The sequence below is a fragment of the Eutrema salsugineum genome, unplaced genomic scaffold, assembly GCF_000478725.1.
Source record: "Eutrema salsugineum unplaced genomic scaffold, Eutsalg1_0 scaffold_1, whole genome shotgun sequence".
NCBI classification, from domain to species: domain Eukaryota; kingdom Viridiplantae; phylum Streptophyta; class Magnoliopsida; order Brassicales; family Brassicaceae; genus Eutrema; species Eutrema salsugineum.
In genome coordinates this window covers 20,762,670-20,774,495 of record NW_006256909.1, presented here as the reverse complement: position 1 = coordinate 20,774,495, position 11,826 = coordinate 20,762,670, and the positions used below count along the sequence as shown (strand labels likewise).

General features: G+C 41.6%; 1 non-coding gene across 1 annotated transcript; it reads left to right on the top strand.

The window, feature by feature from the left end:
- Positions 1-8,357: 8,357 nt before the first annotated feature.
- LOC112082501 lies at positions 8,358-8,464 on the top strand. The gene has a single exon (XR_002897175.1). It is a non-coding gene; the product is annotated as a small nucleolar RNA R71 (small nucleolar RNA).
- Positions 8,465-11,826: the final 3,362 nt, after the last annotated feature.

Here is an 11,826-nt window from a genome sequence, read left to right as displayed (position 1 = left end):
GATTGCCAGAATAAACGATAGACTATTTTGGTTTTCTGGGTATCGAATAGACCCTGTTTAAGTTGAAGATCCCGAGCTGGAAGGATAGACTTCTGTTGGAGGGTATGTCTCTATTTAGACAATTTCTGCAATGAGAATTGACGTCCTTCTATGCCTTCTACTGTTAGTGCCGAGGCGTTGAATTATGATAGTAGGAATTTTGCAATCCTTGATCAATTCCCCAACTACTCATGTCATTGTAGCACTTGAGGTATCAATCCAAATGGAGAGATTCTAGACACTAGAACTATGAGGAGCTATCTTAATTCAAGTCTAAATAGCAGATGAGTTGGTAGCAAGGTGATCTAAAACATAAAACAAACAAAAACAAGCAATACTTAAGAACAAGCAAACAAGAGAAACAAAACAAAGACTCAAATTCAAAATAAAGAGAAAGCTAAACCTCTAGATGTGATCATTGATTAGGGTGCTGTAGATATCAATTCATGATGCTAAGAACAATAATGCAATGCAAGTAACTCTTTAGTTTAGACTTCAAAAGCAGATTAATTCACTCTCATGACAATAATCTCTTTGTAAATCACTTAATCAAGATTCATTCCCCTTAAGCAAGATCAAGAAATCAACAAGCATAAAGTATCAAGTCTAATAATGACCAAACGGTTTCTATTTCAATGAGACTGAATCTTACACAGAAAGCAGCAACAAGCAATCACATGATCTCAAAACCAATTAACTTAGAACTCAAATCTAGACTAATCCTCTCATGAAGGCATTAATCTCTACACTAATCCACTTTCAAACCAAATCATCATTTGTGAAATATGAATCTGTCAGCATTAAGAAATAGTTCTAATATGTCATTCATGCATTTAACAAATCATTCCCATGATGAAAAAGGCATAAACCCTTAGCTTAGCTCATTCAGACATTTCATCAAACACCTTGTGGGTGGAGAAATGACTAAGGTCTAGATCAGAGTGATGTGCAAAGATCTAGCATTAAGAGCAGCTAACTAAGGAAAGGAAATGAGAATCTAGAACCTAAACATCATAAACCGATCATCTAAGCACCCTAATCTACACACCTAAAAGCTTAAAAGATGACTACTCACTAATCATGATTATCACACCATTTCCTTTGCAAGAGGTGGTGTTAATCATGATTAGGAGTTTAGATGAGATGAGTAATTGATAAGAAACAGCTTAGAATGATGTAATCCTTCAGATATCTCTTAATCAAAAAACGTTTTTACACTAAAAAGGAAAGAAAACTAGAGAGAAAACTAAGTAGAAGATGAGATGATTAGGGTTTTCTCCAAAAAGCTATATATACTAAGTGCTAATGGACCGGGTCAGCCCAGGACAAACTGGGTATTGACCCGGCTCAGTTGGATAGTGGAATGGTTTGCCACGGTCAGATGATGCTTGGCCAGACCGTGGCAAACTGATAGTGTCAAAGTTCTTGGACAGATTCTTCATGATCAAGGTTGCCATGGTTTGATTTACACCATGTCTAGTGGCCGTGTCTCTTCTTTTCTGGGTTTGGGTGATGAACTTCTTGGATTGCCACGTTCTTGATCTGGACCGTGTCATGTTGGGCGTGGCAAGGTGTTGATGATTCGGTGATTGCCACGGTCAGGTTCAAGGCCATGTCATGCCCTTTTGTCTCTTTTAGCAAACCTTGGAGGTTGCCACGGCTAAGTGGATGGCTATGGCATGGTAACCGTGTCAAATCCCGAGAGTTTTCATATTATGCCACGGGAAAGCTCAAGCCGTGGCGTTATCACCGTGTCAAATCATGACACTTAGCACCTTATCCACTCTTAGACGTCTGGCTGATATGCTTGTCTCTCCCCTTCCGTAACTCACAGCTCACAAATCTAAATCCAATGATTCGACCTGTTATGGGACCGTGACTCTATCATCTCCAAATTTGATGAAGAGTTCGGGTTCATATGACGTCGGCAAGGGCTCCGTTCCACCGGTTCTTTGAGGCGCATCGCGTAAGACCTGATCGGGCCGCGAGACATGTGTTTCTTCCGATGGCGATATCTCCCAGTTCACGGCTCCAAAACGTCTGATTCAAAGTATTCCAGAAACTAGACTCATTCTTCTTGATTATTGATGAAGACACCGGAGGTTGAGTCGCATTGCAAGTCCTTCGTTCCACGCGATCAAAGTGAGGGTTTTGTCTGCACCAAACCATCTGTCCGAGTTGCTGTACACAGGTGAGGGTTCCAATTGATAACTAAGGTTTTTAAGGCCTTAAGAAGGGGTTATCAATCCCTTATGTCACTTGCAGTACAAAGGGTATCAATCCATATGTGTGGTAGTTAGGCACTAGTTTATGTGATAAGCTCTTAAGTCAAGTGATCAAAGATGAGTTTTGGTGTGAACAAAGTAACAAGAATGCATAAAGCAAGAAACAAGCAAGCTATGATGAATGAATTAAACAAAGCAAGCAAACAAAACAAAGTGATGATGATTAACTCTAGACCAGAGTGATGTGTAAAGATCTAGCATTAGGAACAGCTAACTAAGGAAATGAAATGAGAATCTAGTCCCTAAACATCATAAATCAAACATCTAAGCACCCTAATCTACACACCTAGAAGCTTAAAATATGAATACTCACTAATCATGAAGAACACATCTAATCTTTTGCAAGAGATGATGTTAATCATGATTAGTAGCAGAAATGAGATGATCAGATGATAAGAAACAGCCTTAAGATGATTAAATCTGCTAGATATCTCTTGATCAAACTCGTTTTTACACTGAAAAGGAAAGAAAACTAGAGAGAAAACTAAGTAGAAGATAAGATTTTTTAGGGTTTTTTCCCAAAAAAGTATTTATACTAAGTGTTATGGACCGGGTCAGCCCGGAACAAACCGGGTACTGACCCGGATTTGGTGGGTAAGATGAGGTTTGCCACGGTCTAGCAGCTCCTGGTCAAGCCGTGGCAAGTGACCGTGTCAAGTCCCGAAGCTTCTGTTCTTGGATGAATCTTGGTGCCACGGGTTCCCTTTGGTCGTGATGCATGGCCATGTCAAGTCCCGAAGCTCTGAAGGATCCCAAGTGTTGTCTTGCCACGGTCAAGTGTAGACCGTGGTGTGGAGACCGTGTCATATGCCGAAGGAATGCATCAAGTGCCACGGTCAGATGTGGACCGTGGCAGTTCATCGTGACTTGGACCATCCATCTGTTAGAACGCTTCTGAGGTTGCCACGGCCAATTCTAAAGCCGTGGTGTGGAGACCGTGTCAAACCCCGAAGAACTGCAATCAAGTGCCACGGTCAGATGTGGACCGTAGCATTCCACCGTGCCATCCTTACACTTAGCACAATTTCCACGTTCTTGGTGCTTACAGGATATGTGTGTCTCTATCCTTCCGGAACTCACGCCTCACAACTCCAAATGGAAAGATCTCAACTGTTCTGGAAATAATACTCAGTTATCTACAATCTTTATAAAGGCCCTGTAGACTGAATCGGTCTGGAAATGCATCGTCCTTTGCAATCTTTGGAGCTCATCGGGTCAGTCTAAAATGGCAGCGAGACAGGCGTGCCTTCCGGTGAGCTTAACTCTCTACTCACGCCTCAAAATCCTATGATTACACCTGGTCTGGAAACATAATTCAATCTTTTCTAAATTTGATGCAGCACCCGACAGCTGAATCGGACCGGAAGGTTCCCCGGACAAGCGATCATTCAGGAGTATCGGATTGCTCCGGAATGGATGCGAGAGATGTCTGTCTTCCGGTGATCGTATCTTCCAGCTCAGTGCTCCAAAACCCCTGATTCAACCTGTCCTGGGTTCGTGACTCAATTATCTCCAACTTTGCTGAAGACCGTGTAAGCTGAATCGGCCGGCAAGATCTTCCGGTGATGCGATTTCGGAAATGTATCTGCACCCGGGGTTTTTGGCCGAGAGACTTGACCACAGTACGTGTTTTTGGCCGAGAGAGCTACCCGCGGGAAGGATTTTGGCCGAGAATCTTCGGCCATCAGTACATCATTTTGTCGAGAAACCCAAAATTGCTCCTTTTCACCATTTTTGATAATTTCAACTCCATTTCTTCATCTGAATCACATCCTTCACTCCAAATAAACTCCAAAAGCACCTGTTTAACACTCCAAAACATGCAAAACTCTCTTGGACCTAATGCAATCTCCTAAGTCCTAAAACAATGCCTAAAGACCTAAAATGCATGCAAATGAGACATGATTTTGGACTAGAATATGTACATTAAATGATGCAATTTATGAATATATCAACTCCCCCACACTTATCCTTTGCTTGTCCTCAAGCAAAAAGAACAAATGAGAGAGAGAGGTTGAATGCATTGGGAGTTCATATTTCCTTTTTGAGAGAAGTGATCACAATGCGAATTCAAGTTCATGCTCAATTATGCAATGCAAAGCCATACTCAGATATATATCAACTCAACAAGGAATCTCCACAAGTTCTTCTCTCACTCAACTCTTTCACATTCATTAAGCTTTTATCAGGTGAATCTAACGATGCAATGTTTAAACAAGCTGGCTTGTCTAGGGAGAGGCTATGAGATTAAAATGATCTCATCAGTTTTCAAGCGGGTTTAATGCAGCAAAGGGATCTCTCTATGAATGATCAAACTTTGGCAGAATGCTAAAGGTAAAAAGCAACCTATGCATACAAGGGCAAAGACTCATCAAACCCCACACTCTACTCAAAGCATTCTCACTTGCTCACTCTCTCAAGAACCTCACTTTTCACACTTATTTTCCTCTCACTAGGGGACTTACTTTTCATTTTATCTCTCAAGTCTTGGAGTTCAAACTTTACACAGCTCTTTTTCTTTTGCAACCTCTAGCCTCTTTTTCTTTCTTTTCAAGACATTTGAGCTCTTTGGCTTCTTTTCTTTTCCTTTTACTTAGAGGCTAGACTCTTTCTTTTCAAGACACCATAGCTCACTTTTTTTAACTCAAAACTCCAAGACTGATTTCTTTTTCTTTCATTCCCCTAGCTATTTCCACTTTCTGTTTTCCACTCATCTCACCTTTTTCCACTCACCAACAAGTCTTTTCACCCACACTTATTCCTCGCCAACATTCTCAGTTCCTTGATGTTGGAACACAGCACTCAGTGAGACCTGCCCTTGTCGCTCTAAACCTAACACTTTCTGCTAAGTTTGATCCAAGGTGGCCTTTCAATTCACACACAAACATTGGCTTGAAAGAAGGATGGGTTCAAGGTGAGGGAACTGATCCATGATGCGGATTCAGCTACTTGAGCTAAGGAAAAAGGGCGGTAAAAATAATGGTTCTAGCTCAAGTATGTATGTCGGTATTCACAAGCTTATTCAAACAATGCATCACAAGATATTTTCAAGTCAAGTTCAAGGTTCTCACTTAATTAGAGTTGAATTCAATTCAAATTTGCTTCTCAGATTCAGATCGTTTCAGACTTTGCAAGCACAGAAAAAGATTCACAAGCATATTCAGTTCAAGTTCTCAAAGTGATGTACTCTCTAGAAAACCTATCATTACTCCCTGCAAGATGCAACCTATATGATGCAACTAGACTCGATCTTAAAAAATGTGAATGCAACTAAAAATGAACATTTTTTTGGTGAAAATTTTCTGATTTTTATATGCATTTAGATGCAACTAGATGAGACTCAAAATGCAAAAGAGAAGAACAGAGAAAACATGATTAGTAGACACTAAACTCCTCCCCCACACTTAAATAACACAGTCCCCTGTGTTATAAAAGCATAAGAGAGAAGTGAAAGGCAAAAGCAAGAAAAATGCAAAAGGAAAAATTAAGAACTAGATGCATATGTACAAAGAGTTTGGAGAGTTACCAGACTTGTTCATGATGGAATGGAGGCATTGGACGTGAAGGAGAATGCTGGTGCTTTGAAACCTCTGTTCTGACTCAAGTCTCCCAAGCGTTCCTCTTTGGTCATGCTCATTCAGGGACCCCTTGGTATAGCAATCCCGAGGTAGTGATGGCGAGGGTGCCTGTTTTCTGGGCTTGTTGCAAGGTCACCTTGGTATAGACTCAAGATCACATCGGCTTGGACTCTCCCGAGGCATCACGTAGCACTTGGTCCCTTGAAGATCAAACTTGAGACCTCGGTAATGATCATCACGAGGTGCTTGGCTTAGGTCTCAAGTTCATTGCTCCTTTAAATCATTAGGCCGCCACCTTTAAGCTCCTCTTTGCAGTTGTTCCTTCAAACCATTGAGCAAGAACACTTTCTAGAACCTGAGATCACTTAGCAAACCCATCAAAACATTCTAAAAACACTAAAAAGAGATTAAAAAGATCTATATACAAGGATAAACTTGGGATGTCTCCCAAGAGCACTTTGTTTAAAGTCACTAAGTTTGACTTTGAAAAACCTGATTTTAGTTGGGGTGAGGTTGAGCACTGATGCTTTTCAGCACTTCAATGGTCCTGAGCAAGAAAGCTGAGTTGGTTTGCTGCCTTTAGGAACCATTAGACCCTTGTCCTTGAGATCCCATCTTGAGACCTTTGTCCACCAGCTCTTGAATACCATCTGGGTCTTTATCAAAGATGGCCTTTGTGAGACAAGCCCTCACTTCAGAAAACAGACCTGGTTTCCCATTGCAATCCAGCTTATACTTCAGAGAACCATCATCATCAACCCAAGGAGTGAGATCAAAGTCTTGGGAAGAAAGAGAAGATTCAATACTCTTGTCTTCTGATGCTGAGCCATCACTCTTGGTGTTAATCATCCTTAGATCACTAAGTGTAGGGGACCATGAGAGCAAGATGTCTTCTTCTCTGTTCAATGACCCTCCATTCTCATACTTGTAACTATTGGGGTGAGAGTCTCTCTCCTTTTCCAAAACTGAAAAAGATTGGGATCCATCTAGAATTCCATCAGTGCCCACATACTTCATCTCAAGTACTTTAGGGGGTTCTATCTCTTGAACAACTGATCCACAAAATTCAGCCAAAGGAGGTGTAACAGGGTAAAAGACATCCTAATCTACCTTTGAAAGCACCACTCTTTGAGTATCATTGCACCAGTAGTCAATCATTGCACCAGTGGTGTTGAGAAATGAAGTTCCAAGCAACAGGGGGAGCTCTTTGGTCTTCTTCATCTTCATGATGACAAAATCAGCGGGAATTATGCATTCACCAACCTGTAGTGGATAGTTTTCCAGAAACCCATATGGTTTCTTGGAGTAGGAATCTCCAATGGTGATAGAAGAAGGGTAGGACGTTATAGACTTGACCTTTAGCTTCTCCATCATGTCCTTAGACATTATGCTAACACTTGACCCTGAGTCACACAAAGCATTCTCCACTTTAAAGTTGCCAAGAGTTCAAGAGATGGTGAACTTCCCTGGGTTGCCTAGCTTTGGGAGGGAGGGGGGTTTCATCTGAGTTGATTCAGAGGTGGAGGCACTATCTGTTGGCTTTGATTGACCAGTTGGCAGCTCCTTTGTTTCAATAGACACTGAATCATTCCCTTGCTGAACAGAAAAAACTGAACAGGCTGCCCCCACACTTTCATTTGCAATGTCCTCATTGAGTTCATGTAAGAAGCCCATGAAATCCTCTATAATGGCATTCTCATCCACATGAGTTTGTGCAGGTTCACTAGAAACTTGACCATAAAGGAGATCTTCAATCTCTTGCACAGCAGCTGAGTGGTCATCATTGGAGTAGATGGCATTGCAATAATCCTTTGGGTTTTGAACAGCTTTACCAAGAAGAGAGACTTGTGGGTTAAAACCAGGAGGTGGTGGCTTTTGTTGCTGGAAGCTGAGTTGGTTATTGAAGCTATTCCCTTGATTCTGAACCGCTGGTTGCTGAAAACCCTGTTGACCTTGGGAGTTACCTTGGTACTGATTCTGTTTGACAAAGCTTTGAGGAGTGTATATTTGGTCTTGGGGGTTGGCCACATTGTTGCTCCTATAGGACAAGTTCTGGTGTTTGTTGAAGTTGTTGTAACCATTAAACTTGTTTTGATTCCCAATGAAGTGCAACTCCTCTTGAGTGAGACCCTCTTCATTGATATTTGTGAAGCATCTCTTCTCCTCACTCACATAGTTTATAGGCTTTTGAGTGGCAGCTAGGGCTTTGTCAAGCTTTATATTCAGCACTTTAAACTTCTCTTCCAGCCCTTGGTGTCTACCAGAATCTTCTCCTCTATAGCTTCTATCATAATCTTCCCCATAAGTGTCTTGGCTCATGGCTAAGTTCTCAACAAGTTCCATAGCTGCGTTGATTTCTTTTGCCAAGAAATTTCCATTTGATGCTGTGTCCAACTGAATCCTGATCTTAGGAACAGCTCCTCTATACAAAGTGATAAGGAGAGAGGCTTCTGAAAAGCCATGATGTGGACACTTGTTTGTGTAGCTTCTAAACCTGTCCAAAGCTTCTCCAAAGGTCTCATTAGAATCTTGAGTGAAGCTGGAAATCTGGTTCCTTAGCTTTGCAGTCCTTGAGCTTGAGAAGAACTTGTATAGAAAGGCAATCTTGCATTGCTCCCATGTGTGGATGGATCCTCTTGGGAGGTTCTTTTCCCACTGATGTGCCTTATCTCCGAGGCTGAATGGGAAAAATCTCAGTTTGAAGCTGTCTTCAGATACCCCATTGATCTTAGTGAGATCACAAACTCTGTCAAACTGATCTAGATGCTCCAAGGGATCCTCCATAGGTAAGCCATGGAACTTCTGATTCTGAACCATATTGATCAAAGAGGCCTTCACCTCAAATTTGTTGTTTTGGACAGGAGGTGGCCTGATTCCTGCTCCATACTGGTATGCATAAACTCGGTCATTCTCACCAACAAAGACTGGTGGAGGCTGATGACGTCTGGGTGGGTTTGGGTGGGGCTGTGGTGGATTAACCTGAGGTCGGTCTTGGTTCTTGTTATCCTGAGCGTGTCCCTGATGGACCTGAGCCTGTTGAACTTGAATTCCAATCCCATTACCAGCTATCTGACCGTGATCAGCTTCTTGAGCCTGATGCTCATTCCCAACTTGCTGATTCATTCCTAACCTCTCCAAGTGAACAGCTCTTTCTCTTTGTCTTCTGGCTTAGCTTCTTGTGATCATAAACCTGAAAACAAAGACAGAGCTTGAAAAGTGATCAGTAAAACAAAATAAACTTGATCTCAAAAACTATATCAGAAACTAATGCTAACAATCCCCACACAATATGGCAACGGCTCCAATTGATAACTAAGGTTTTTAAGGCCTTAAGAAGGGGTTATCAATCCCTTATGTCACTTGCAGTACAAAGGGTATCAATCCATATGTGTGGTAGTTAGGCACTAGTTTATGTGATAAGCTCTTAAGTCAAGTGATCAAAGATGAGTTTTGGTGTGAACAAAGTAACAAGAAAGCATAAAGCAAGAAACAAGCAAGCTATGATGAATGAACTAAACAAAGCAAGCAAACAAAACAAAGTGATGATGATTAAGCAAATGATAAAAGCTAAACCTCTAGATGTGATCATTGATTAGGGTGCTGTAGATATTAATTCATGATGCTAAGAACAATAATGCAATGCAAGTTACTCTTTAGTCTAGACTTCAAAAGCAGATTAATTCATTCCCATGACAATAATCCCTTTGCTAATCACTTAATCAAGTCTAACAACCATTAGATATAATCAAGCAATCAACAAGCATAATGCATCAAGCCTAATAAGTGACCAAACAATCTCTCAACCAATAAGACTGAATCTTACACAGAAAGACATAGCGAGCAATCACATGATCTCAAACATTTCAACTTAGAACTCTAATCTAGACTAATCCTCTCATGAAGGCATTAATCTCTACACTAATTCACTTTCAAACCAAATTCCCATTTGTGAAATATGAACTAATGAGCATTAAGCAAAAGTTCTAATATGTCATTTATGCAATTAACAAACATTCCCATGCATTAATGCATAAACCCTTAGTTAGCTTTCATTCAGGCATTTCATCACACACCTTGTGGGTGGAGATTTGCCTAAGCTCTAGACCAGAGTGATGTGCAAAGATCTAGCATTAGGAACAGCTAACTAAGGAAATGAAATGAGAATCTAGTCCCTAAACATCATAAATCAAACATCTAAGCACCCTAATCTACATACCTAGAAGCTTAAAAGATGACTACTCACTAATCATGAAGAACACATCTAATCTTTTGCAAGAGCTGATGTTAATCATGATTAGAAGCAGAAATGAGATGATCAGATGATAAGAAACAGCCTTAAGATGATCAAATCTGCTAGATATCTCTTGATCAAACTCGTTTTTACACTGAAAAGGAAAGAAAACTAGAGAGAAAACTAAGTAGAAGATAAGATGTTTTTAGGGTTTTTTCCCAAAAAAGTATTTATACTAAGTGTTATGGACCGGGTCAGCCCGGAACAAACCGGGTACTGACCCGGCTTTGGTAGGTAAGATGAGGTTTGCCACGGTCTAGCAGCTCTTGGTCAAGCCGTGGCAAGTGACCGTGTCAAGTCCCGAAGCTTCTGTTCTTGGATGAATCATGGTGCCACGGGTTCCCTTTGGTCGTGATGCATGGCCGTGTCAAGTCCCGAAGCTCTGAAGGATCCCAAGTTTTGTCTTGCCACGGTCAAGTGTAGACCGTGGTGTGGAGACCGTGTCAAATGCCGAAGGATTGCATCAAGTGCCATGGTCAGATGTGGACCGTGGCAGTTCATCGTGACTTGGACCATCCATCTGTTAGAACGCTTCGGAGGTTGCCACGGCCAAGTCTAAAGCCGTGGTGTGGAGACCGTGTCAAAGCCCGAAGAACTGCAATCAAGTGCCACGGTCAGATGTGGACCGTGGCATTCCAACATGCCATCCTTACACTTAGCACAATTTCCACGCTCTTGGTGCTCGAAGGATATGTGTGTCTCTATCGTTCCGGAACTCAGCCCTCACAACTCCAAATGGAACGATCTCAACTGTTATAGAAAGAGCACTCAGTTATCTACAATCTTTATGAAGGCCTTGTAGACTGAATCGGTCTAGAAATGCATCGTCCTTCGCAATCTTCGGAGCTCATCGGGTCGATCTAAAATGGCAGCGAGAGAGGCGTGCCATTCGGTGAGCTTAACTCTCTACTCACGGCTCCAAATCCTATGATTCTACCAGTTCTGGAAACATGATCCAATCTTCTCTAAAGTTGATGAAGCACCCGACAACTGAATCTGACCGGAAGGTTTCCCGGACAGGCGATCATTCAGGAGTATCGGATTGCTCCAGAATGGATGCGAGAGAGGTCTGTCTTCCAGTGACCGTATCTTCAAATCAGTGCTCCAAATGCCCTGATTCAACCTGTCCTGGGTTCTTAACTCAATTATCTCCAACTTTGATGAAGACCCTGTAAGCTGAATCGGCCGGCAAGATCTTCCGGTGACGCGATTTCGGAAACGTATCTGCACCCGGGATTTTTGGCTGAGAGAGTTGACCGCGGTACGTGTTTTTGGCCGAGAGAGCAACCCGCGGGAAGGATTTTGGCCGAGAATCTTTGGCCATCAGTACATCATTTTTCCGAGAAACCCAAAATTGCTCCTTTTCACCATTTTTGATAATTTCAACTCCATTTCTTCATCTGAATCACATCTTCCACTCCAAATAAACTCCAAAAGCACCTGTTTAACACTCCAAAACATGCAAAACTCTCTTGGACCTAATGCAATCTCCTAAGTCCTAAAACAATGCCTAAAGACCTAAAATGCATGAAAATGAGACATGATTTGGACTAGAATATGTACATTAAATGATGCAATTTATGAATATATCAAGTTAGCAAAAAGAGAGTGCGTGATGAGGCATTTTAATTCG